General features: G+C 41.6%; 1 protein-coding gene across 3 annotated transcripts in view; it reads right to left on the bottom strand.

Moving 5' to 3' along the window:
- LOC150086897 (uncharacterized) overlaps window positions 1-27,954 on the bottom strand; it is a 304,701-nt gene that overhangs the window by 70,279 nt on the left and 206,468 nt on the right. The window contains exon 1 of one of the 3 annotated variants that reach the window (XM_090372794.1): window positions 25,439-25,783. The exons of 1 other annotated variant lie outside the window; for it this stretch is intronic. The gene's annotated coding sequence lies outside the window, so the exon portion shown is untranslated. Of the gene's footprint in view, window positions 1-11,844; window positions 11,954-25,438; window positions 25,784-27,954 lie in introns of those variants that run through there. One more of the 3 variants, XM_090372795.1, reaches the window with a different exon arrangement.

Raw genomic sequence — 27,954 nt, 5'->3', positions numbered from 1 at the left:
CTTTTGCACGAAGTTTGAAGGGGATACCGAAAACCGGAATTCTGTCCACAAGCCGATTTGCATTCATCCATTATGACTTCGACAGAGGTCTAAGACACGATAAAGTTCAACAAGCGCTCATTGATAGTTGGAATGGAGGTGGGGGGGAGAAGCATTCATATCAATGGTGCAGCGAGACTGTCTTCGGCCACACCACTTATATGAAGAGTACATTTACCATTAGGTGCAGTAGGCACACGCCTAGTTCACTAAAGTTCAACGATGATTAAATAAGGGATCCAGAAAAAGGGGAACCATTTGCTCCAATTCCACCGTCACCTTTACCCAATTCAAGATGCTCTAAGGACGGCATCTCCACAGTGATCCATTCGATGTGATGTCAGGATAAGTAGCAGTGCCCTGCTGCTGACATTCAAGTCTCGGTTGACCGCCACGAGTTTCTCCTCCAGTCTCGAGAGACAGAAAAAACTATGGGCATGCAACGAACCAGATGAATAACAGCCACTGGGGAAATCATTATCCCAGAATGTCTTGTAGAAACACCGATCCTAGGCGGGGTCGTCATGAGAAAAACGGACCGTGTCGGAGTGGCATTCGCAGGTAGGTGCGTGTGTCGATTGGTTTCTCTGAATTACTTCAACGAAACTTGTAGGGGGCACTCCTGCGTCATAGTCACAGCGCCATGTTTGGCTAAATAAGCACAATAATAAGTCACACGCGATGTGGCTAATGTCAGGTATATATATATATATATAAATTACTGACATTAGCCTGAAATAAAAGACAAAAAGATTCAATGCAAACTAACTACACTGCTCGACAAAATTAACAGAACAAAATGTTTTTCATGAATATTTTTATTGTAGTGTTGCCGAAGGAGAATATTTGATATAATAGGCATCCTGGCATGCAAATTCCGAATAGCCAATAGAAATCGATCCTTACAGAGCCACACGTTATGTAAATTATTCACGCCTATAAAAATGCGGTTTGCGACCACATCGCTTCATTCCCGTTTTTTTTTGGCTTGCTCAGTGGGACAGCCACATCTCCAGTACTCAGGATGGCAGGTCATCGTCGTTTAGATGATTCTTTGAGAAAGCAGGCCGTTGGATGACTTGAAGTCGGGCAGTCGCAGGCGGAGATGCCACGTTGGCTTAATGTGCCACGCAATGTCATCTCGGTACTACGAAATAGTTTCAGGAGACAGGAACCATTACAAGAGCTGGTCAAGGTCTTACAAAGGCTACGTTAACCGGAACAGACCGCTACCTGGTTCTAACAGTAAGACGGAACCCTACGATGTCCTGTCATCAACTGTCTCTTGAGGTTGTTGCGGCTACAGGCGAAAACATTTCCAACCGGACTGTGTCAGGAAGGCTCAATTCAAGTAGTCTCTATGCAAAGAGGCCAGTGGTTTGTATCTCATTAGCCTCAAACCACCGCAGAGTTTTCTGATGAGTCCCGTTTTAGCCAACAAACAGATTCTAGATGTTATTTCATCTGGAAAAGACAACGAAGAATGCAGTGTTCTCGTGTGTGGGGAATAATACCAGTAATCAATGGCCGCGCCCGTCTTCAAGTTTTTGATAGGCCTACCGTAACTGCGCAGAGGTATTGAGAACAGATCCTTGAACCTTATGTACGATTTTTTAGGGGTGCGGTTGGCCCAGGTTTTCTTTTCATGCACGACAACACCACTACACGTAGAGCTCAAGTGGTGGAGGAATATCTTGAAACTGAATATATCCAACGACCGCCGTGGCCACCCATCTATGGACAAATTCAATAGTGAAATTCAAGCAGTTTCTATTGACACTTCAAAAGCTTTTGATCGTGTTTGGCATAAAGGTCTTCTAAATAGGCTTCTATCTTATGGTTTGGAATATTGTTCTTGGTCTCGGGTGGTGTCCTCAAAACCTCTCTCAGGCTTCTTGATTCCATTCAGAAGAGGGCAGTTAGGTTAATTAATGACTCGTCTTTAACAGAGTCTCTCCACTCGCTGTCTCATAGGCGTACTGTTTTTGCTGCATGCCTTTTCTACAGATACAGGCAGTTCTCGCTTTACGAGTTCCTTTTCCCAAGTATGAACAAAATCGAAAATATGAACATTAATTGCAAAAAATGAATGTTAAAACATTCATAAATACCGCATTCCAAACCACGTGCGTAGCTATACAATAGTGTACCCCGCTTTACAATATTAATCAGTTCCAGACACCACCGTATCATTAAAATATCGTATTGTGAACCCAATAACACATTGTTTTTTAGTAATTCGTTTCAAGATCTCGAAAGGTGAAATTTTCGCTGTATAACTAAGCTATTTATCTCTCTAAAATGTCATTTTTAAGGTCACGAGCGTGACCTTAAGGCCATATAAAAGGTCATGAGTGTGGTTTGTAAATTGTATCAGTTACCAATTCAAATCATTAAAATGCACTACACTTTCATCGTTATCATATGTTCCTTTATAAGGATCAAATTTAAACGCCTTTGTGATAGGCGCAATATGGTCATAGCAGCCCTTGCGCCAATAAATCCCACTCCAACCACCGTATGGTGGTTGGAGTGGTATTTTTCTAAAGAACATTTCTGGAGGTCACGACCATAAAACAATAAAAACAATTTCCACTTTCTGGTTTATTGGGCCTTTCTCTTACTGCAAGCAATTATAAACGGGTAGTAAACTCGATCTTTTTGCATTTGTGAAATACCAATAGCTGGAACTGTGTGGTTTTTTGCGTTATTATGGCGAAATATGTTTCCCCTTTACTGAATTCTTCAATCGTATGAAAAACAAATAAATTTTCAGAATCTTCTCTTCATTACTTTTTTTAAGCTTCGTAAACTTGTTACTCCCGCGAATCGTGTTAGTTGCAATTTGTGGGTGCCGTTAAAAAATGCTTATGCCGGCAATCGTGAAATTTATAATTAAAAGAAAAGATTATCTTGGAAACAAGCGCCTCTTGAAGCATTTCTGAAGACGACGACTCCTTGTGCAACAAACCGTGTGCCGAGCCAATAATGAGTAATCAACGAGTGTGCATTTAGTCGATGATGATGAAGAATAAACATTCTTTAACATTTGTAAGTCGTAAATAATTTCTCTATTATTATAATTTGCTTGATTTTACAGGCTACGTTTTCATTTCTTTGGACAAATCAATCATTGTGTAAACATAAACTAATTAGCTAACTAATTTCATTGTTGAGAACGTAACTCCTATTTTTAACCTTATGCCTATGAGAAATAAATTCCCGCTTTACGATATTTCGCTTTACGAGCGCGCGCTTTGAACGAATTAACTCGTAAAGTCGAGAACTACCTGTACTTCCATGGGCACTGTTCTTCTGAAAAGTTTAAATTCTTTTGTATTTAAACTAATTAAATGCTTCAGTTTTTTTTCTTTTTTTTGCCACGGGTTATGACTGTATGTAATGCCTAACCTCTTGAACTTGGCCATGCACCTCTCCTATAGACAGACCTCATGATAATCTACTTTATCTTCAGTACCCTTATAGGGACTCTGATACTGATTCAATTAAACTGCTCCCTTTCAGCTTCAATTCACCTCCATCTTTCTCTTAACTACAATATGGATAAGAAATGATCACAAAAATAATTAATTAAACACACGAAATCGTTAAATCAGGATTCCATCGCCCATACAAAATAACCCATTCATCACTCATTCGACTTATTAAATTCTGGAATCATTATTTAATTCCGTTCTTTTACTTCCAGTATATTTAACATACCGCACGCCCAACTAATATTTATTGCAGTTTAGGGAAGACAGAGAAGCACGTGAAAATTCTGCGCAGTCTGTTCGTTACGGAATGTTACGTGGCTGGCGTCACCAGCCAGTGAACCATCCCCATTTAAACACGCTCCTCTCCTCTTAAGAAAACATGAAAGGAGGGGGGAGGGTGGAACCTTCCAACAGCTCTCTGTTTTGATGTCTTTGGCGCGTCTCGGCGTCTCCCCCTTGCATACAGCTTCGAAGAGGCGCCCTTGAAGGAGAACAGCGTTACAGTTCTGGGGTTCACAAGGACGAGTATTAGCTCGGATTAGTCCTTTTAGCAACTAAGTTCGAGGCTACACTTCCGCTGTCGACGTTTACAGTAAAACGGCGCATTCCCTTCTAAATTTAACTCCGAATGTCAAGTATCGATTGTGGACGAAGATTCTCTCAGTGCCACTTCATTCGACTGTTGTCCTTTCATTCTTCGTCGTTTGTCTTTCCCGGGTACACATCAACGCGTGCCATCAGTTTGCGCTAGAGGGAGCCATCAGTACCGGAACTGCGTCCGGGAATTTTCAACGTGGAAAGGCCAATTTGCACGAGTGGTGGATGGAAGCGATGGTCAGGAGCTTGGTCCAACAGGAGATTCTGACGATATCTGTGTCACTGCTCATGATTTCCATATTGGCTCATTAAAGAAACAAAACATAAAAAGTAGATCTACTGGTCCGTGGAGCACGAGTTCGTCGGGCAATTTCCGCCTATAGCTGCCGGGCAGGTTTATCCCCAGCGAAGGTCAGTGTCATTTGGAGTTGCCTTCCATTGTCCGGACAAAGGAAAAAACGCGCACGGTGTCGGATGAAACTGTTTAATTACTTTAAATAGATTAGGTACGCGTGACATAATAAAGACATTTCGTGGGAAGGCGACTGGAACAGGACAGGTGTTTCGGCACTAGTCCAACGTAACTTTCACGCGAGCAGAAGAAACAAAACTGGCAGACGTTGATTACGTAGTTATTAGGGAACGGAACCCGTAATATAACATCGTCTGACCTTAAGAACAACCACAAACTCTTAGGAACGGCCTTCTGTCTGTTATTCATCAACAACTCAATAAAACAAAAAGCATTCGAGCCATTTGTGTCCCCTTGGGCAATTCTTTGGCTTCACAAGATTAAATCGTGACAACACAACTGCCATCGACGATGAAGGCTGGGCATTGCCATTTCAGATAAGGTGGGATTTGGAGTTTATAGGAACGTATACCGACATATCCTAATTCAGAGCAGTCTTGTTTTATTTAGGAGCTAAGATGCAAGGCATATGAATACGTAAAAGGAGGCGAATATCTGCAACAGTCCCTCCCTCCCTTTCCCCCCTCGATAAATAAAGATTTATCGAGGAATATCAGTTACGAAGACGAGAAAGGCAGGCACTTACCGAAAGTGCTGCTGCTCGAATAGTAAACACAGATGGAAGCAGCGCTCGCACCCTTGAAGAAGGGTATGGGACCTCCTAAAGCACACAGCGAAGCAGAAAATAACGAGAAAAAAGGTCAAAGTTAAGACAAGCTGACGCTAACATCGGTTGGTTTGAGGGAGGGGGGGGGTGTCACGCTTCCTATTTACTGGAAGAAAGGATTCCACTTTACTCCCTAAAAGCGTGCACCATGAAAACGTATACACCTTCAGTTATTAATGACGGGAGGGTTAACGTGGTCACGAGACACATAATAATCCACCTCAGTCATCCATCGATGGCGGATACGGCGCAAAACCTTGAGCACGTGACAGCCCTATTTACGGAAGCCCAGCACGACCGTAAGAAATTGCTTTAATGTACCTATTAGAGGTAGGGTTGTTTAATGGCACGAGAGAGAAAGAGACTAATGATCATGTTGAGGCAATTGTGCGGCGAATTCTCCTCGTTATTGGCAGGCCACGCTCCGCATCAATAGCCCAGTCAACCCCCATGAAAGAAACGCTATTCTGACATGAAATATTAGACCAGCCTATCGTCTGCTCATTTCTTTAAGTATTTAACTACCGTCCCGCCCGTATACACTTCCCTTATCCCGCCCACCCCTGCACTCTAGTTCCGTCTCGTTTCGTGATATTCGACCATGTCATTATCAGTAACTTTAACGTGAAACACCACGGCGAATATTCCTAGAGGCTTTAATATTTTATGTTTTAAAACACAGTTCACACTCGAAGATACGTATATATACGTATGATTCATAGAAAGATTGGTTAACACATTTTTCAGCCTAATTCAATTTGGGAATGGATACTGCTTATGTTCTGAGGCCAGTTTGTTTACTATGACCAAAAGAAGGAAAAGAAAACACTCGCACAGTCATCGATAGTCTCGTAAACAACTCTATCGATAATGGAAATTCCTTTCAGCCAACTCAACATGAATCTTGTGGTGGAGTAGTCTTGTTTTTTGAGGTACACAAACGCGATATACTTCATCTGCGCATCCCTCCCCCAAAATTAACCTATCCGCACCAAATTCTAAGCTCTACTTCAAACTACGCAGTTCTATTTTTCTCAATTAATCGAGGAAAGTTTCGACAAGTTCCTTAAGAAGGTGATGGATGTCTCAATTCCTCCACTTTTTCTTTGAATGACCTCCTCAAAAAAAGTAAATCATCCCGTTACTAAACAGAGTTCCTGCAAACCATTTTTCCCCGCTTCCTTCAAAATTACTCGAGTTTCCAACTCAATATCCGGGCAATGCACGTGATCGATTACTCTCAGGGCACAACCTTAACATAAGTCTTTGTACAATTTATACAGGGTTGTACTCGACGTAATCGATCATACTTATGGTCTAGAAACGGCATGGCGACACTTGTGACAAAAAACACGCAGAATTTATTTCCAGTCGCAGAAATAAGTATTCCCACGTGGTCGGTATTCTAAAACAATCTCGCGCATACCCGCTTACACACACACACAACTGGGATCAGAAAGTACAGATCCTCTGGATCTGATCTGAATTTGAGGAAATTCAGGGGATTTTCTGAAAAATCTCTTTCAGCAACGTTCAAAAGCGACTTTAGAACTTAACCCTTCGAGGAGAAGGCGCAAAGCCTGCGCATTATAAGATAAGGGTGAAGAGGACGATGATTAATGTTCGCCGGCATCTTAATAATATTTCATGTTGAGGTGCGCGTAAATGCGGTGTCTATCCTAAGAGGAACAGAGATAAGGCAGGTGATGGTGAAGAGTGTGCAGTCGACGCAATAACGCAACAGAGAAGTAACTCCAAGTTTACTCCTTAAGCGGTGAACGAGATTGAACACCATCAAACAGGCACGTGACGCTGGAACAACACTGTAATCACTCACGGCATTCTGGGATGGCGCTGGTTTCTGCTGCACACTGACCTTCGTACGAGCGCGACCACAAAGCTTCCAAAATGGTCTCTCCTTCGATGTTTGATTAAGAAAGTAAGCAAACACGTTCCCACGTAGTGGAAGGGGGGGGGGGTTGTTAGTTAAGGGTGGCTGACCTGCGTTTATTGACTCATTTGTCAAATCTGACAGCCGATTAGATCACCGACTCGGTATCCTTTTTTTTCCCATTGTTTGGTTCATCTTATCAGCTGGAAATAAGAGTTGTCCAAGCCATACGAACTACAAAGAAACTTTATATGAGAGAACCCAGTTCTTTGAATCTTAGCAAAATCAAAGACTTTCTAGGTCACTGAAAAAGGATGAGGAAAAAGTCCTCCGAGAGGATTTACTTCAATTGGTTCATCCTCCACAAAATTCTTTCTATAAAATCTTACAAGGGTTAAGAATGACTTATATATTCGCATATACTTTTTAAAACATTATCAAATATACATTAATAATGGATACATAAAGATGCATTAGTTTGAAGGAAGAATAATATCTGGTTAAAAACAATTTTCTCTCTCTTTAACAGCATAAATTTTGAATGGATAAATATGTGCATGAATAAGAAACCTAATCGAACAATACGTTTCAATAAAGTTGGATTCAATTCCAATGCAGTGTACAAGAACTGTGTTGGACTTTTCGCTTGGGATAGTTGACTTTTCGGTGAATTATGCGATTCGTTCTAATATTTATTCAAGTGGAGGCATCTCATCTACAACATTGCTCTTACAATCAAATCACAAAACTTCGCCATCTGGAAGTTTTTTGTTTTGTTAAAAGTTCCCTCTGGATAGAAGCACAATTAAAACAATACTTGAAAGAAGAGACACTTCAGAAGATCTTGGCCCATCATTAATAGTCGGTGCGCGTGTGTTTCCAAGATGTAGCCATCAAGGGCTTTAGTATAATTGAGGTTAAAAAAAAAAAATTAAATGATGTCAGCGACCTTAATCAGCAAATTAATTTCTGAAGACAAAAAGCAATCGAAACGTGTGCACTGGAGAAACTCAAAAAGAGCCGCGAGGGGACTGGTGATGGAAACTGACTGTATTACAGTAAGGATATTAGTTGTACAGACTTCTCTCGTGCAACACAAACCACCCAATACTACACTTCATCCCCGAGCAGAGTTGTGGCAGCGAACTACTGCTTGAAAAATAAATGCGGAATTTATCAAAGAGAGGATCACGTGTATACTAAGTAGACTTGAATAAAAATGAGCCAAAACACTAGCTGATTGCGTAATACAACATACACACTGCATTCTTATTTGTTATATTCACAGCATGTTAAAACACGTTGTAACTGTGGTGATTATAATATTCTAGTGGTCAATAAAGGCTATATCAATGTTTGACACCATTCCTGATTGAGGTTCCACCTCGTGATGGGTATTGCTACCAAGTACACAGGGTGGTTGTTGTGTCTGGTGTTACTGATGGTCGAGGAACTCTCTGACTATCCTACATGTGTTCAGGATTGCCTTGTAGGTGTTCTCTGGGAAACCTATTGCTGTTATGTAGGGTCTTTGGCACCATTCCGATGGTTGACACGATGATCGGGATGTTCATTACTTGTTACATATGCCAAATCTCTTTGATCTCCAGTCTTAGGTTCCCGTACTTCCTGATTTTCTCCTCATGGGTTTTTCTGGCGGTTGCCAGTGTTGGGTACCGCTATGTCAATCAGCCTTTTCCTTCCTGAAGACTTACTTTTCTGTGAGCTTTGCACCTTTCGCTACTACGACCCTTTATAGATAAAGCGCTTAGCCAAACATTCTTTTTGTTTTTTTCAGAAACTTCTAAACAATTTATAATGGTAAAATCAATGTGGATCGCTGTTGTTTAAAATCTTGCGAAGTTTCTCTCGCTTTATTAACCTTTCCTATAGGATAACTACAACTGCTAAATACATGGCGCTCTGTGGTAAACAAACTGATACTGCATCTATTGTATTGATCCAACTCTAAATTTACTACGTTCCGCTTTGGAAAGCAGATAATAGCTTTCACTTTGATGGCAGAATGTACTTCATAATCGAATCCAAGTCTTGATGGAGTGGCATTGCGGTGTAACCCAAGAATAAATGGCAACATTTGTAGAACTCCTGGAATAAGACTGGAAATAAAAGGGCGATGGGGGGAGGGAGTTTCCGTCAGTCAATAATCATCAGCCACGTACTTATGGAGGTGGAATTGCTGATTCTATAGACGAAGGTTGTAAAGGGAACGCGTGCGCACATATTACACCAATATTTATTCTGTACATTAAAATTAACCGTGCGCCACACCTCATTGAGTTGACGTGGATTTGTGATGGCTGATTCCTATGACAAGAATAAAAGTGATGGGGGAGTGGGGAGAAGATAAATTTCGGGGAGCGTAAGAGTAAATTGATGACTGATTTATGTCCCCGCGTATGGTTAAATCTTTCGTAGGTTTCCTGCCTTGTTTTCAAACTGCAGCCAATGCATAAATTCCTTCAATGTTTCCTACTGACTCCATAAAATTTTATCACTTCACAAAAGCAACCTTCCTGATGCGGTTTCAGAGGCAAGCAAATACCAACTATCTTCATGTTCATAAACCTCTCGGTCTGAATGAATGGAGGGGTGGATACAGTTTCTATAACTCGCAGGCTGGAACACAGAAGCCAGCCACGGAACATAGATTGGATAGGGTTTTTTTTTAAGGATTAAACGTCTGAAGACAGAAAAAGTCACATGATCACGATAGTGCCAATAATACCCGCATGCATTTTTTTTCTCTCCCCGATAACCCAGGGTTAATAAGTAAATAAATCTCTTTTATTATACGCAGCGTCAACCAAGGTTTAATACGCTATTAATTTTTTATGCCAAAAGCCCACCACTCCTAGACACACGCTGTGTTTTATGGACATTTCTTTGGGATGAGAAAGGCTTATGAAAGTAACAAGTTGGGGTAATAAAGGAGACAGCGAGATAAATCACGTGCACTCCAGTAGTGGCTTGTCAAATAAGTCATTATCTACTTTTGGAAGACCCTGCGCGCGGGCATACATACACACATATAGGCAGGTCGCTTTCTCTTACTGTACTTGCATTTGAACATTCGAGATTACCGCTCCACTTGCATTTGAACTTGCATTTGAACATTCGAGATTACCGCTCCACCAAGCTGTCCCAAGGGGGGAACTTGCCGACATCGACTGCTATATCGATGAAATATATTTTTAGCAAATACTTTCACATGGCTTAAGGATTTGATGGCTTTATGACTTGAACTGCTGGATCGAAAAATAATGAGCCGGACAAGCGCTTTTGTTGAACAATTCATACAGAAAATCACGATAAGGAGATGCCTTAAATATTTTTTTTCAGAGGGGAGGGAGAGTAAATAATATACAGAGCTGACAACTATTGCTATAATAGAAGAGACGATTGTTCTAATACTTTAAAATTCTACGAACTAAAAGCCTCTTTTGTTGACAACATTTCTTCTTTGCCTTACAGCGAAGAAAAAATAGCAAATAGAGTACTATCAGAACACATTCCTCCCATATTAATTACAAAGACTCTTCGTGTTAAGTACCGCTTGTATAACTGACATCTTGGACACCTTGGAAATATGGAGAATGACTTGCAAAAAGTCATTCTCCACATTCGTCCGTGCTATTGACATGGACCTGGATTGCGGACCAACGAAAGGATTGTGGACGGACCATCATTAATTCTATATTCACTTTCCAGATCTAAATTTTGGATTCTCCTAAACCACGCTTGTCCAATATGAAATCTGCAACTATTACTTCTGCATTTGGGCAATTGGTAAATACAGCATGGTGGATGGTCTTTTCAAAGTCTACAAGGGAAAATTCCAAACTAAATTATCGACGCAGTTCACTCAAAAGAGTAAACAATGTTTTGTACGTTGCTTCTGTTTTGTGTGGTAACAAACAGGACGTAATTGTATTCAAAACAGCTGTTAATCAAGTATACATTTTTAAAATTTGATTTAGAATAAATAAATGATTCAAATGAACCAAAGTGCAATTTGTTTATACCTACTAATAATCAATAAAATAGTCACCTTTTGTTTTCTTTCAGAGCATAATGGATTAATTTTGGTCTGTGTTTCAGGAATTCAGTGGACTAACCCTTCCTGGCAATTTGCATGATATCGCCAATGTACCTAACTGAGGATGGAATCGATGGTTTGCAATTCAATAATGTCTGTCGTCGAATATCACAATTATCACAACCTGTCTGGATGTCAATTATCCGTGTTTTTCTTTTTTTTTTGCCTAGGGAGTACGTGAATATCAGTCTGAAAATTTCAGGAACATCAATACAAAATCGCCAATTCTATTCAATGTAGAACAGAACTGGAATTGAATTGCAATTCTATTAGAATAGAACAAACCTATCTCCATACCCTTCAAGCATGTTGCTGTCCCGGGGCAGAGCATACATGTATATATTTTTAAACTGAAATAAATAAAATGCATTTTTAATCTTATATTTTGACAAAACAGACAAAGCATTTTTGGCACGAACTACCTCAATATCAGAAATAAATGAATAATAGTCGCTAACTTTTCCCCAAATTTACTATGTTGGAACCTAGAAGATGAAAAGGTATAAAGTAATCCGGAATGACTGACACACGCCCTTATTGCACAACGAATAGTTAACTTACTTTCAATAGGCTGTTTATTCTGAATCCAATAAGCGTCAGCAGCAATGCAATCACCATTAGATGGCTCAAATATTTCTCCAGACGAAGTTTCCTATTGCTAACAGTGAGCTGTACTGTAATATCATAGATGGCGCAGCGACAGAGAGAGAGAGAGAGAGAGAAGTTGAGTGGAGCAAACTACATCGTTTGTTGGCACAATTCCGTCCTGGAACTCTTGAAACCTAACAACTTGAGTCAAGTGGCTGTGAGTAATTTGCACTTGTAGACACGTGTGTACGAACGAGGACTTCGCTTCTGTCTCTATCCCCCCCCACCTCGGCTTCTTCCGTTCTCCTTCTCTCATTCGTTCTGTGTCATCCCACCATCCCCACCCACAAGCAGCCAAGTGCATCGTTCATTTGAGGTTCATTATTACCACATGCTGCCATGCGTCTCTTGAGGTGTTGCAGAAGAAAGATGTCCATCTATATATAGCTATACACAAGATATTGAAACAGTTTAGTCTCGTTCTGAGCATGCCCGAATGCCAGAAAAACTTCCGGTTTTATGTTAGGATGGAAAATATTGTACAGAGAAAGATCATGATGAAACTTTAAAGCAATATAAATGATACTAATGACACGTATCTGAAGTAAATTATTTATTACTCTTTTAGGTCTCTTTTCTCTCCGTAATTAAAATAATTGTTTCGAACATAATAATAACTAAATTGAAATAATTGTTTCGAACCTTATGTGCGTATTCTTATTTGTGTTCTTTTGTTCACAGAACTAATCACTGCACTCAGATATGGCAAAATATATTTTTTATGATGTCATCCTTGAGTAGGTACCAAAGGAACAACGCAGCTGATCGGTGGTTTTAACTTGAAGAACCCTGAACGTAGGTTACTTGATCAAGTTATCGTCAAACATTTAAAGATTTTATGGTTGATATTTTAATGCTTTTAGTTGTTTGCCCAGGCGTGAAAAACGGAAGGTGGAACGTTGTGTACTCACATTTGCAAAACTATGGACAGGATATCTAGTCGATGGAAGGCCATCGAAAAATAAGAGGAGAAACCACCAGAAGGATGAATGGATGGTTGAGGTACGCTGGTCCGTTCCTCAGAGGAAGGTTGCCACCCGATTGCAAATGGTAAGTTATAAGATGGGAGACTAACGTAGAAGATGGTTATCCAGAACAGATTGAATGCTTTGATACAGACTTTGAGAAGGAATTTCAGTTCCTACGAACAGGAAATTTTACCAAATAAAATACAAGTGTGGCTATTATTCTGTTCACGCTCAAGATAAGAGGCCGAGAATTCGACCTTAAGACTAAGGATTATGTTCATTTTAGAGACAAATACCGTTATGCACGGTTCTGCCTCTACATCACATATATTTTTAAGCTGTATATCATCACCAAGAGGTGAATCAACAATATATTTAAAAGTGAAAAACATCGCCTTCCTCAATTTAAATTTATGCCACCTGTGTTGTCGAAAACTTTCCTTTTGCTCAGACAACGCACATCAGGGCATGTGTCTATTGTTTGTGCAAGAGGAAGGATGCCATCAGCATTTAGCTCACTTAATCGATTCAAAGCCTTAACCACCTCAATCAGATCTCCTCGCAGGTGTCTAATCTCCAGACGCTGCAATTTGCAGACTTCAAGCCTTTCCTGGTAAGGGCACTGTTTTGTTCCTCTCACCAATCTTGTTGCTCTTCTCTGCACCCGTTCCAAGAGATGCGCATCTTTCTTAAAATGAGACTTGTGTATGGAACTACACTTCTGACACGTGCGTACCTTTAACTCGTATTATATAGGAACCGTGACTTCCAACCGCGTCTAAGGACCATCAAGATCTCAGAAATTCTGCCGAAACAAACAACTAGGTGTCTTTGCCTCGATGGAATCCATGTGCTCAACATTTAGAATGCCTAAAGAGCAAATAAGCGGGGCCACTCGGCGATCAGATTTTATCCTGGTGGTTAACTGTCCTCGCCAGCCAAATGATGGCTGTGTTCACACCGTTTATACGTCGATTACTGAAGCTACAGAACGCATGTGCGAGTGGAAATATTAGATTTTCAAGGATCTCTCGAGCTGATGGCGCACGCAAGCAGGGAGACCGCACGAAAAATAGCTACGACCACTTGACATGTGACAGGCGTGTGATTAGTGCCGTGAAAAACATGACGGGGCACTCATCGTCAAGGCTGTTAATTACGTGCAGATGACGTCACGGAGGTTGCAATTGCAACAATAACTGTTGCGAGATCACACTTGTGGATGGCGCTTCTGTGAGGCTATTTGCTAGATCAGGTGGACACGCAGATGATCATTGGACTGCCCCTCGTGGCAATGTACAATGTTAGTGGCTTTTTGATCTCGTTCAAGTACAATGCATGCAACTCTGCAAAGAGCGTATTACATTTTGCCTTTCCACATTTTAAAACACCATTAGTTTATCAACATATTAGTTTATTTCATTTTCAAGTTTATAAAAATTAAGTGCACGAAAATTCAGCGTTATAAATGCACACACACATTTCTGCTTAGAATACTGTACAGTATATATAACTTCCTGTAGAAACAGGATCAACTGTCCAAGTTATTTTATACCATTTAATATCGTGCGCTACACACACTTGTTTTTGTTTTGATTTAAGTTAAGTAGTCGGTGGACAAAGGAATCGGCGTTAAAGTAAAGATTTCAGCCACTTATAAAAAATAGGGAAGGAGGGAGGGGGGGGATCAATAACGCCGCTGAAACACGATAACAAGCTGTTATCATCTTTCAGCAGCGAATGTTAATGAATCTTGAATCCTTTAAAAGATTTCCACCAAAAATTAATGATGGTAGGATCTGTCAGTGGGTTGGTTCGGATTTGGGAAAAGGAAATTAACGCCATGACACTTCACAATAAAAAAAAAGTCAATAAACATCACATTAATGGTATTAAAAACGGCATAATGATGCAAAAAAGCAAGCTTATTCTGCCTCTGCAAAAAAAACAAAAAACTTTCATATCATTCCAATTCTGAATAATGCCAAACTCTTCTCCTACGGGCACTCCTACAAGCTACTTATTCCAACGTTCCACAACACGCTGCTCGAAGATCAGCGTGTTGATAAACCTCATAAGACCGAATCTACTATTACTCCCTAAGATTTTATAATTGTTCCCTCTGGTTCTTGTCTCACCCATCGGCGAGAATTTTCCTACCTCATCCATTTTACTAATCCCCCTTCGAGCCATATGCACTTCAATCAATGTCTTCTGTGATTATATAGCGGGCTCGTCTTTTGTCACTCATTTAGAAAGGTCTGAATTCGATTCCTATCTGACTGGAGGAATTTCTAAAGCCCTCTTCAATCGACGCTGTAGTTAGCCGATTTCAGGAGGTGGGAGTAGGGTTCTCCCCATTGAGTTATTCCATGTTTTTCCGCCTGCACAGCATGCAATCGGCCCGTAAACCGTACAGACATAATATACATTGGTGCAATATGGCATAAAGTCGCTAATGCTCCTAAAAACCAACAACACAATACGTTACTCAATGGCTGATATTATGACATTAACGTATACACAAGATGCTTTTCAAAGAGTAGAAATCCAGTAGAGAACGTCTGTGTGAAATTAGACTGACTTACCATTCTGTCCTCCATAGCCGAGTGATCAGGGGCGGGGTGCAGTAGCACACACTCTTTGAGTAGACCGGGGTTCAAGCTCCTGACTACTAAATACTGTCGATCTGCCAACCCGAACTGGACCAACGTGGCAGATTATGGTCCATTTCCCTCAAACATGAATCGTTGAGGGGACTTCCATCCTGCAGTGGGCTGATAATGGCTGCAGTTTACATTTTTTACCATTCTGTACAGAAATTTTCCAATGCAAAACTAAAGTGAAAACCATGGACTCTACTGTAGGTGCAGAAGCTTTATCTACAGGAGTGTGATCAAAGGATGAGGTTTGCCGAAACCCATGCATATTTATTCTTAAGTCAACAACTACAGCTTGCATTAGAATAAGTAATTATCGAGAAGTTTGCTGGCTATTTATGTTAATTATTATTTTTCCTCCCACCAATTACGTGCAATCTAACTGCGCAGTTGTACAAAATAAATTAACATTAATGTGTACAGATTTACAAATGATCTAGCCTTCACTTTGATGATATTGCAACTTTTGTCGATACCAGGGCACCATCAACACACGCATTCCAGCCTAGTAGTACTAGAAAATGTCATTATCCAGTTTCCAGACCATAAACTTTGGTTATATGGTCGGTTCAGATGGCTGCGATGTAGTTTAAATAATCAGACTCTTCTGGCCAATTAGCGGCTTCCACGACTTTCAAACTTCCTGAGTAGATTTAACTCAACAGCATCAAGTTTTAGAAATAGCGTTCACGCGCAGATATTTCTGTGTATGAATGCATGCTAGTGGAAAGCACAAGGGACGACTACAGAGAAAGCGTAAACGAGCGAGAGAGAGTGCATGTGCTGATACTGAGTTTACAAGCAGCCAGCCCACTCAGGTTCAGCTAATCTCCAGCCATCAACGAAAGGGACCAGCAGCGTCTTCCACATGCAGGGGAGAGAGGGGGTTAAGGGAGGTGGTTCGTTATAATGTGCAATCTCCCACACGCGGTGCAGATGTTCCTAATTACCCTGCTATCTGCGGCACTACGGAAGGACGAGGGTGGCCATAAACGCACTTGCGATTGAACAGTAAACGAGTCTGGTGTATAAACTTTGATTAACTTGCGAATAAAGTCGGAGGCATATTTTATTTGCTCGAGACGAATTACGTCGCAGAAATTAGTTTACTGTGGTCAAAGTACCACTCTCACTCCGTGCAACCGGACTCCGCCAAGCGGATGCTTTTAAAATCTCGCCTGGGTGGTCCTTTTGTGTTGCTAAGTTTCGAGCAACGAAGTTAGATGCGCGGCACAAAGTAATCCCTCTAAAGCACTAGCGACTGCGGACGTTGATTCAGTTACTGCGTGGCCAGCTGGAATCCTCTTTATCTCAGCATTGCGTTGCATCCTTGATACGTCCTCTGCTCTCTCTCCCGCACCGCTTCTAATTATCTCTCATGATCTTCATCCTATTTGTTACCATCCAAGAACTCGCTGCAAGTCCGCGGACATCCAAGTATCCCTTCGAGTCATTTGTCTCAGTTCTCACTTCGGCACTTCCTTCCTGGTTACAAGTCGCGTCCACGCGCACCGCCAATACCTCGTGCGAAGGTTTTGTGTCTAGCTAATACGCTCCATTCATCGCATTAGATAACTGCGTTCGCTAAGCTGTAACCCGAAGAGTTGCCATAAAATACATCTTACGAGTTAGAACACATTGACCGTAGCTATTGCACGAGATCATCCAGTTTACGACTTGTTTCAACTATATTCGCATCTTTCTCTGGTTCACAAAAGTTTGTCCTTTATCAAACCAGACCTTTTTGGCTTGGTGTATATTTTTACTGCCATTTTGGGAAGACAACATGTTCCAGTGTTGGAAAATCTGCTTCCCATAGGTGAACTAAATGAGATCCAGTTCTTTATTATTCTCTGAGATTTAATATTGATGCCCTCCGGTTCATGTCTCCCACACGAGGGAAAACAAACCTTCCTCATTCATTTTACTCAATCCCTTCAGCGCCAAGTTTTGCAGTCCATATCTTCTAAGCATTTCTTTATATGATCATCGATTTGCAGTCAAAGCTAATCCGGTCGTCCTTTGAACCTTCTACAGAAGTTCGTGTCTTTTTTTAGGTACGGTCTCCAGAACTGGACACAATATCCCAAAATGCGGTCCAACCACCTTCTTGTACACAAGGATAATGACGTCCTTTTCGTACTAACAAAGGTCCTAGAAATCATGGATATGGCAAAATGTGCTTTCGTAGCCGCATGTTTGCATTATTTATAAGCTCCGAATATCCGAAATAATTATTTATAAGCTCCCCTGACTGTACCGAAGTATAAACAGAACTTTTTTTTAAACGCAGTGATTTCTTTAAATCCCAGCCTTATATTTATTAAACTTTAGTTGCTATTTTTCTGGCCATATACAACCGATCCAAGACTTTTGTGAAGCAACATGGCCTGGCTCGAATTGTTAACCACCTTTCTCACGTTCAAATCATCAGAAAACTTTGATAGCTTTCGGTGGATACCCTCAACAATATCATTTGATGAGGGTATCCAAGAGGTATCCAACACCGAGCCATGAAGACCCACTTGTTACATGGGTCAACTTTGAAGAGTAACCGTTTATAACAACCCTCTTTTAGCTAGCCTGCAATCTAGCATAGGATTTTACCAGTAATTCCAACTTCTTTTAGTTTAAACTGCAGCCTTCCATGAGGTACGGTATCAAAAGCTTTACTAAAGTCTAGGTATAGAATGTCAAAATCGTTACTTGCATCCAACAGTCTAATTTGATGCAGTAAATTATACATCACAGTAATTCACCAGATTGTGCAGGCATTACCATCCCTTAATGAACGCTCTATTTAATACACCATTCTTGTTAGGATGCTCCTAAATCTTTGACCCATGATCTTTTCTAACACAGAAATCAAAATAACTGGTCTATAGTTACAAAAACTCCTCTTTAGCACTAACTTTGGGGACTGAGGAGGCATTGGCACTTCTCCAGCCAAACAGGATCTTTCTGGAAGTATAATTACGCATTCATCAACATTCCCAACACTTCAGTACACTGGCATGTAGCTTTTTAATTATAACGGAAAATACACCATCTGCACTTGTAGCCTTGCCCTCTTTTAACCTTCAGTAGGTCTTCTAACGAACGCCTTGTATAGAGGGTTCTGTGAGATGATTATATCACTTATTCAACAGCAATCTGATTCCTTAACATTCCCCAGAGATTCGGCCGCACGCTTTCGATTGTAGATATCGTTGAGAGAAGTATCTGTTCAATTTACCTGCCATTTCTGCTGGGCTTTCTGTGAACCTTCCAATGACTTCCTTCACTCAACCAAGCTCATACAAATCGAAATCACGTGATTGTCCGCAAAAATGTTGAAAGAAATATGTCCGTCAGAGTTAAGTTTAAGTTCACTGTTGATGCAAGGCCGAGTAGTGAATAACAGGAATCAGAGTACTGGCAATAAGTCCTAGTTAGGTACCTGGGCTGAGAAGTGGCAATTAAAGTACACAACACTGTTAATCGACTTTCATTTAAGCAATGTTTGGATTGGACATAATGTACTGCACATGGGATCTCAGTAATCTCAGAATAGCATACCCAATTGCGTGGTATAGCAAGGTGGAGAACGAAAAGGACATACTGGTAATTGTGTAGCAGATGAACTCTGAGGCAGTGCAAAGGGGCTGCTAGGTCACCTCATGGGTTCTGTCATTGATACACAGTAAATTTGCCATCGAGAGCAAGGAGATGATTAATCCTGTATCATAAGGCACTGGTGGCATCTGGAGTTTCTGTATACAGGTCTAAAAGCTTCACTTTAGGATGGTTGTGGATCCGTTGGAACAAGTGCAAAGAAGAGTAACAGAGCAGCATAAATTTAAATTGAAAAAAGGATGACTGCAGGACAGATGTGAGAAAATTTCCTTTCGGTCAGAGAGTAACTAATTGCTGGAAGGAACTTCTATCGTGCATTGTGGAAGTGGATGGTGTGAATAAACTTAAAGAATCACTTGAAAAATTATTAGAAGGGACGGACACATTTTATCAATGTTTAGGCGAGGGCTGCGTGGTTTTATCTCCTGGAAGCTCGGATTTTTAGTTCATCAAACAGAAAAATCGACCACGGATTCAACGCAATTTACAGACAATATACAGACGACTCATTGGCTTAGTTTGCCTGTGAGGCATCAGTATATTGACGCTGAACACAACAATAATTGAAAATAATTGAAGACTCAGATGAAATGTGCACATGCAAACACATTCTCTTACATCTTCTAATTGTGGCCAACTACGACACCTTCACTCCTAAATAATCATTTTACTGACACTTAATTTTCGTGGCCACAAATGTTTCACGATTCATTTTAACATCGGTCTAATTTACAGTTACTTTTATTATTTACTATCGTAAACTAAACAGTTTACGATACTAATAATAAAGCCTCTGCAAGATACACAAAATACTACCACGGTTTAATGGGGACTCTGCTCGCATGTGATCACTTGTTGCGGCAGGCAGAGACAACTAACAGTACGCTTCCAATCGTGACTGAAAGGTTCCCCCACCGCCCGCTGACTGCTCCAAAGGAGTCATCCGCCACTCCTCCAAACCAGAGTTTGTATGGAATGACGGTCCGCGGAACCATCTGTGGCCACCACGTTTAAATATTCCGTGCATAGGTATCCGGGCTTTCCTCCTCCCCGGGGAGCTGCTAGAGTGACATAATACCGCAGTTATGCGTAGCGCACGGGCTCGAGCTTCTTTATCCGGATGACACCATTCCGCTGACTCACAGATGTAGTCATCGTCCCGTCATCCTCGCGATGCTCAGGGTTATCTTGTTGCCGTAAGCAAACAGGAACACACAAACACGACATCCAAGTGTTCCATTACAACCGCTATGATGGGCCCCTGCGAATGGAAGGACCGCGCTAGAGAAAAATGTCGTCTGCACACGGCGAAAAGACTATTTCCTGCCAGAAGATGCGATGGATGCTGGTAGACCTTATTTGTGGGGGCACTCCGATGTAATGTCGAGTTAACCGTGCACGCAAAACTGCAGCCTTTCGTGCGCATTCGTTCCGCATGCAATTACCTGGAATGGGTCGCGCGGGTCCATTCCGAATGTCTTCTCAGTAATTCGATCGCGGGGCCACTGTAAGAGCAGGGCGATTTCTTTCCACCTCGGAATATTTCTAACGCTGTCATTTACAGCTATTGCCGAGCTGACAAACGATACAACGGTGTGTTACGAGCGCCATCTGGTGGCAGCAATACAGAATGTGCACCGTAAGAGGCACACGCACCACACGATTAAACTTAACCACACTACCGCGTACTCATTTAAAAGAATTTGTGTGGCGCTGGAGGGTATTCACTAAGGGAATGCAGCTTATTCACTAGCGAATTCGAAATTGTCATTCTTAAATAGATTTACATTAAAAAAAGCTGTTTTAATATTTCGAATAATATTTTTCCATGTTGAATAATTCATTGGCTATCTGGTGACGGTTTTCAGTTTTGTGGAGCAGATGCTTTTAATGTGATGACGGTTGCGAGCTTTCGCTTTGTCCACCAGCAGTCCTGGAGCCAAATACGGTGATGTTAGTTACTGCTGCGGTAAATAAAAGAAGGTTTAATTAATGAATTATATTTCGCTGCGATAATCGCAGAAATAGCTTCGGGTAGATGGACACAACTGCACATAAGAAAATGCTTTGGGTTTGACATATTATGTAGCTGCTGCCTCTCAGTTTACTCACTCGTTCACTCAAGGTTTTTCTGTCACTTGAACTCAACCCCCCCCTCCAATGCGTGTGTTCGCTTTCCCGCACTCTTCTGCGAAGCTGGCAGTTTTCTATAACTGTAATCAAATCCCCACGCGCTCACTTCTGTCCTCAAAAGGACTTTATTATTGGCAATGCTTTCGCGTTCTCCATCCCTAGCGTCTGTACAGGAAAAGCTCCCTCTTTACGATTCTGTGCACCCCCTCCATTTCCTCTCTCTCTCTCTTTGCCACCGCCTATTTCTACACCTCCATCGCAGAAATCCGACGTCTTTGATCATCGGAGGACCGTCTTCAAGTAATCCACGTCTCGAATCTCCGGTGCCCTGATGCCAGAGGTTCGCCGTAACCCCTCGGTCAAACGTCTTCGTGATAACAAGGTGCCGAGGTGAGAGAACAGAATTTGGAGGTTGCTATGACAACGGAAGCCTTAACCGAACCGTGGGTAATGGCGAGGGGGTTTAGTAAACGAGTTCTTATGGAGCTCTCACGCTTCTTGCATGAAGCTTAGGCTCTGCTCCGCCTTTCTCTTCACCCACACCCACACATGACCTTCCTGCCGACTCACATACATACACGCCGTGTGTCATTCACGATCCAAAAATGCGGCAAATCCTTAAGGAGGCGGAGTGCTGCTGCGGTCTAGAAAGGTAATCAGGGAGGATAAGTAGGGATTTCTCTAGGCGCCTTGTACCAAATTGATTTCATCCCCCCCCACCAAACTTGAAGCAAGTGGGGGTAGGCAGCGGCAGCACGGATCGCTTCGATTTCATTCTAAGAACAACTGTGGAGAAGGTGGGGGATGCCATTAAGTCAGTCACAGCTTTCGATGCAAACAACGGCAGAGAAATCAGTCACAGTCATGCCATTTCTACTTCGGCAGTTGCAGCACAATATTCATCTTCGCCAACTCAGAATAGAAGCCAGCGTGGCGTTCACAGCCGAGCTGAAGATGGGGAAGGACCGAGCTTCTTATCCACTGATATGTCATCGAAACTATTCTTAGAGAGACGAGTCTTTTATTCCTATTTCCAACCGGGAATGTACGACTCAGTTCTGAAAGGAACAGGAACCGTATATATACGTAAGGGGGTAACTGACACGAAGGAATACTCCACAGAGAGTGGAATGCCACGAAGACAGAGACAACTGTTGATGAGTGTTCTAAATGTAGCAAAAGGGGCCCGCTGCTGTCACGCACAAGAACATTCGCGAGCGATTTCGTGTCGCTGCCCGTGATTCTGTGTAAAGCGTGTCAAGGGGCACGTAAACAGGAAGCGAGGTACCTGTAAGTGAAACTTAATAGCATAAGACGCATTGCTACATTTAGAAATCTATTAGTTTAGTGTAGTATTGTCAATTAAGCAATTAAATTGATTAATTTTCGTTGTTGATCAATTAAGTTGTATTTAAAAGTAAATCATGCCCCACACTTCAGCAGCAAAGTAACGGGCACAAAGTAGCGGTAGTAGCGATTCTCCTACGAATCACGGCCTAACGAATTGTGCAACTTGTGCAATATTCACGGAACTTTCTGGAATAGGAAATGATACAACCAAGTCTTTGAGAGTGTTCGGAGCAGAGAGTGCAAAGACACTAGGCGCCAACTTAGCGTTCTGATGGGCATTTATGAGAGACCAAAGAGTAGCGTAGATACTCTCGAAGGAATTAAAATGGAAGCCCACAAAGTCTTCAGCTGTCCAAGCCAACGCCAGAGCTGACACATGTGCGTCAGCGATGAAAAGACAGCGTATTAGCCTCGAGTGTGTTCAAGTCTATTTTACACCTACAGAAAATGTCCTTGCATGACAGAAGGTTTAAAAAAATCAAAACAGTAGAGATATGTTGGCATTTCGATCATTGGCTGTGCTATAAACACGGATGCAGTAGAAGCTGTCTTAAGCACTTGGCCAGTGTTCTTTACTGGGCTTGTTACGAATTTAAAGGACTTCCTCTCGATCCATGCAACACACCACTGAATGGTGTAAATGAGCTGGTCTAAGTGAAATTTAAATATTATAACAAATTGAGCATGAATGCTATTTTTAGGTGGGAGAGATCTAAACTTTCCGAAATAATGCAAATCGTAAGACACGGTTAGTATTAGTGAAAAAAAAAAATAAATACAGGATGGGAAGCTGTGTTGTAATTCATCTAATGCGTGAATTTATTCAATTCCTCTCTAAATTTATATAAGCTGTGCATCTTTACAACTTTAGCCGGAATAAAAACAAATTTTGTAAATGGCCAGTGAAGAATCCTTTGAACTTCAGCGTGTGGTAACTTATTTCTAACGTTGAATTAATAAAATTTATCAAATTCATGAGGTTGAAATAAAAAAAAAAACGTGTGAAAAGCAAAATAAAAACGAAAGTGTGCTCTGATTTCCTTAGAACTTAGTTCGTAATCAGATCGTCTAGCATTATATTCTTAATTATGAACTCTATAATTTACCCCAGTACAAAAGTCACACAAATAGGTCTAGCAGTTACCACTTCACCCTTCAAACCATCTTTGTGAAATGAAGAAATGTGTGGATCTCTCCGATCTATAAGAACCCATGTTCAGTCCAGAGAGCAGAGAGCAAAGCTCCAGCAATTTCCCCCATCTCCTCCATCATGCAGTATGACTGATGTCTTTTGAGGTTATGATGGACAAAATGGCAGGATCCAGTCTTCTTTACATTTCGAGGGTACAGCTCTAAAACGGTGTTCTCTGGCCAACCCTAGATAGTCCACCCGACCCAACCTATTAGTAACTCTTTAGGAGGCTTCCGGATCAGCTAGTGTATAATCTTGCTACCTCTACTCTGTTTTGTCAAGAAACTGGGTACATTCTTGCCATGTGTACGCCATATCCAAGAATTCCATTATTTCATACAGCAAGTCCTCCCCCGGCCCACTTTTCTTAACACTGAATACATCATGAATTGTCAAACTAACAAAACTAATTTGTGAAAACATCTAAAACATCATTCCAAACACTTCCTCGTTCATTCTACAACCATACATGGTCTCAGTTCCAATCTCAATGATGACCATTTCCACTTAGTCTGTCAAACCCCACGTACTCTCTTTGACAGAATCTCAATTATCAGTTGGATCAACCACTGTCCATCTCAGCTGTCCAAATTATTCGCTGTACGCTTCGTTTCCCCTTCAAAGGTAGTACTTGTGCCAATGTCTGCTCTGATATGTCCTGTCCGAGAGTTTTAGTAATTAGTACCTCAAGAACCAAATGTTGAGGTACCTCAAGGCGCCTTGGCATTCAGTTGTTGATCTACGTCTGGTATATCAAGGCTTTCTATTGACTAAAAATCCTATTCAGTTTTGCATTACTCATCTACAGTACAAGAATATTGTAGGTTTCGACCATTTGTGTTTGTGGGAGGGGGGTCATCATAAAGGAAAGCTTCTGAAGCCTTTTTTTTTTTTTTTAAGCTTGGGGATATCTCGCCCTTTCTTTTACGAAGCTCAATTTCAAGTCAATTGGGTTGGATTGGGTTGTTTTGGATATGCTGCTATCTCTAACGCCTTATGATCTTAATTCACGAGGCAACTAAGGTTATAAGGCAGTATTATCTTGTAGTTAGATTGTCTGATTTGCGAATTAAAAAACCAAAGTTTCAAGAATAAGAAACTGACTGAATTGGACGCCACTAAAGCCACGATGGAATCGAACTCAGCACCGTACTATAGAAAAGTGGTCTATACACTATTCCACAGAGAACTCGCAGTGAATGTTAGCTGGACCACTGGGGCCGCTAACTTAAAATCATCATCTCGTGTGAATGCCAACGAGATGTTTATTCAATAAAAATACCTCGCGCGGTACACACGCGAGCAGTCTCTTTAAACAGACCTACCTCAAGCAGCAACCCTGCTTTCGTCACAAAATAAATAGACAAAAAAAAAAAGGAATAATGGCGCTCGCGTGATTCAAGAGACCGGAAGCAAATTTCCATTCTACCCTGAGTTTGATTCAACAGATGTAAAAGTATTTTAAACAGCAATAAATTAATTATACTTTTCACAGAAACCTCAAGGTCATCAGTACACAAATCGTACAGGAGAATACGCAGCAAATATATAAGAGCTAGCACCCAGAAGGGAAAAAAAGGAGGACCTACCTATGATCCTATTGGTGCGTGAATTCTGCCAGCCAGCTCACTTTGTAGTATCGTGTCACAACCTACACGTGTAGGCTCGATGCCCTTCTCAGACTAGATGAGCACGGAACAGCGTCCTCTACTTCCTGGCTTCTCACCAAACGACTTCCGTCAGTTCAGAAGATGAGGAAGTGGTGGGCAATTAACTATTCGCTTCCAGGATCGCAGTAAGGAGGTGGGCCTCAAATTGCAGGGGCCTGGGTCGGTTGTTTACTGAATAAACAGCCGCATGCACAAACTGCGGGGTTGGAGAAGTAGTCTGAATGCGGTTACGTCACCACAGCACCTCATCCCATCTGTCTACAGCATCCTTCGCTCTCCGGCATCTTACATCGCTGGGTCACCGCTGTAGCAGTGCGGTGGGTTCCCGAGCTTCACTTCTGCCACTCGTGCTGGTTGCCAGGCACCGGTTAAAAGCGAGAGGAAGGACCACGCGAGACGCATAAGCCTACATCATTCTCCACCGACAGCGACGCACTGCTATCAGTGGGGTCGCCGGCACGTGCCCTCCGTTCAATGTTGACGCAACGGAATCCGCAAGCAGACGATGAAGTCTTCTAGTGACAGTGCTGTCTGTGGGTGACGTGGAAGATGGGGATGGTTAGCGACGAGAGCCGCTCGTTCTCTCGGAACGGTGAGCTTGCAAAAAAAGCCAGTTTCTAATACTAAGGGGAAAGTTTCTGGTTCGTTAATGAAGGAGTTGGAACAGCACGTTCCTGATTACCGAAGGCAACACGACCTTCGGAATTAAGTACTCTCGCAAAAGAAAAATAACGATTCTGGTGAAAGTTAAAGTAGCCGATTCATTTCCAAAAAAAGTCAGAAGTTGAAGTTGAGGTCCACAGGAACAGTCAGATTCCTCTGTAAATTTATAAAGATGTTCCGTTTAGAACTAATTCCAAATAAAAAGCACAGCAGGAAAACCCCTCTTCTAGGATTTCTATCCGTTCTATATATATTTCAAAATCGAAATTCTTTGGTACGTGGTGTGCCCCAAGAAAACTTAACTCAAAGTAAACGATCGCTCAAAGTCACGTCACTGAAGTGTCAGTTCGCAACCCTCGCACAGCATTCTCCCGGGAGAATTCAACTTCCGTTCCAATCCAGTGTTTTAACGGAAGGATTTAACTCCGTGCAGACGTGACAGAAGTAAAAATATGTTCCACCTCAGCGATAACATTATCGGTTCCTGTCGTGTTTCATCTCCACTTCGACAGAAATGTCACCAACACGAATGTTGCCTTCTGCCAAGCTTCTTGACACGTTACAGAGAACAGTCACAGGACGCGATGAGGGTGGTAATTCTAAAAAATATGTACTTTGGCTCAAAATGCAGCTTTAAGGAGCTAGAGGGGACGTGTGCGAGTCCATAAAAATTCCTCATAAAGCCCATAAAAATTCCTCGCGATTCGAATCCGATTCTTCTCCATCCGGTGATTATATTCACTGTGATACCAGTGAGGGAAAGACTGTAGAGATGAAGTACTAAGCCAGAGGAAGTTCGCGTGCAGAAGAAAAACAAAGGTCATGTACCTTATAAATAGGACAGCAGAAAATTTTCTGTGTTTTGAAGATTTAGCAACATAAAACGAATTAACAGTCAGTGTGCGCGCATGTGCCACTTGTGATACTGTGACACCAACCTACTGGCAAGTAAGAACTTTAGAATCAGGTCCTCTACCATCCTTGTTGTGCGAGGATGGTAGAGGACCAATTTTGTTCATCGAACACCATTTGAAAAGCCGAATGATGCTAGGAAGTGAACTTATTCTACATCAGCCAAAAATAAACGAATAATAATTCAAATAAAACAGAATATTCATACTGTTCCCATTGCCACAAGGTAATCATCCAATTCTACTTTAAATTTAATGAGGATCACTGCCTCCAATACAATAATGTTTTTATGGGGGACTGTGGTAGGTTTTCTAAAAGCGCCATTGCCTTTTTGAAATCACTCTGTACGCTCACAAGAAATTCTAAGAATATGACAGCTGCCTATCAAGAGAGAGAGAGAAGTCGAGCGGCATAATTAACTTTTTTAAATGACTATTGAGGGAGATGGAGAAAGAAGGATAAGAAAGAGAAAAAGAGCGAACAAGACGTCGAGACAGATTCCGCCACAGTGGTGTGAACCAAATTCACGGGTCAATCAATATCGCATGTCAGAGGCCACAGAACACAGCAGTCGGTGACAGAACGTTTCCATGGGAGCAGTATCGTGAGCACGTGTTTCTTGGTCCAGAACTGCATCCATCACTCTTGAAGACGTGGGGAAAAGGCTGGCGAATTGGCTCGCAGCGAATTCTGAGGTTTCCCAGTAGACGCCAACAGAACGCCACTAATTTCTTGCAGTTGCGCGTGCAAAGGATAAGCAACGGCTGGAAGTGACGGCGAAAGATGGAAGGGGGTTGTTGGGGAACGCACACTGCAGAAGCAGCTTAACAATATCTGTTTCATCTTACGTATAAAAAGCA

The sequence above is a fragment of the Mastigoproctus giganteus genome, chromosome 4 (genome assembly GCF_048544385.1).
Source record: "Mastigoproctus giganteus isolate SK-2022 chromosome 4, ASM4854438v1, whole genome shotgun sequence".
In the NCBI taxonomy this organism is placed as follows: Eukaryota; Metazoa; Arthropoda; class Arachnida; order Uropygi; family Thelyphonidae; genus Mastigoproctus; species Mastigoproctus giganteus.
This window is presented reverse-complemented; position numbering and strand designations above follow the sequence as displayed.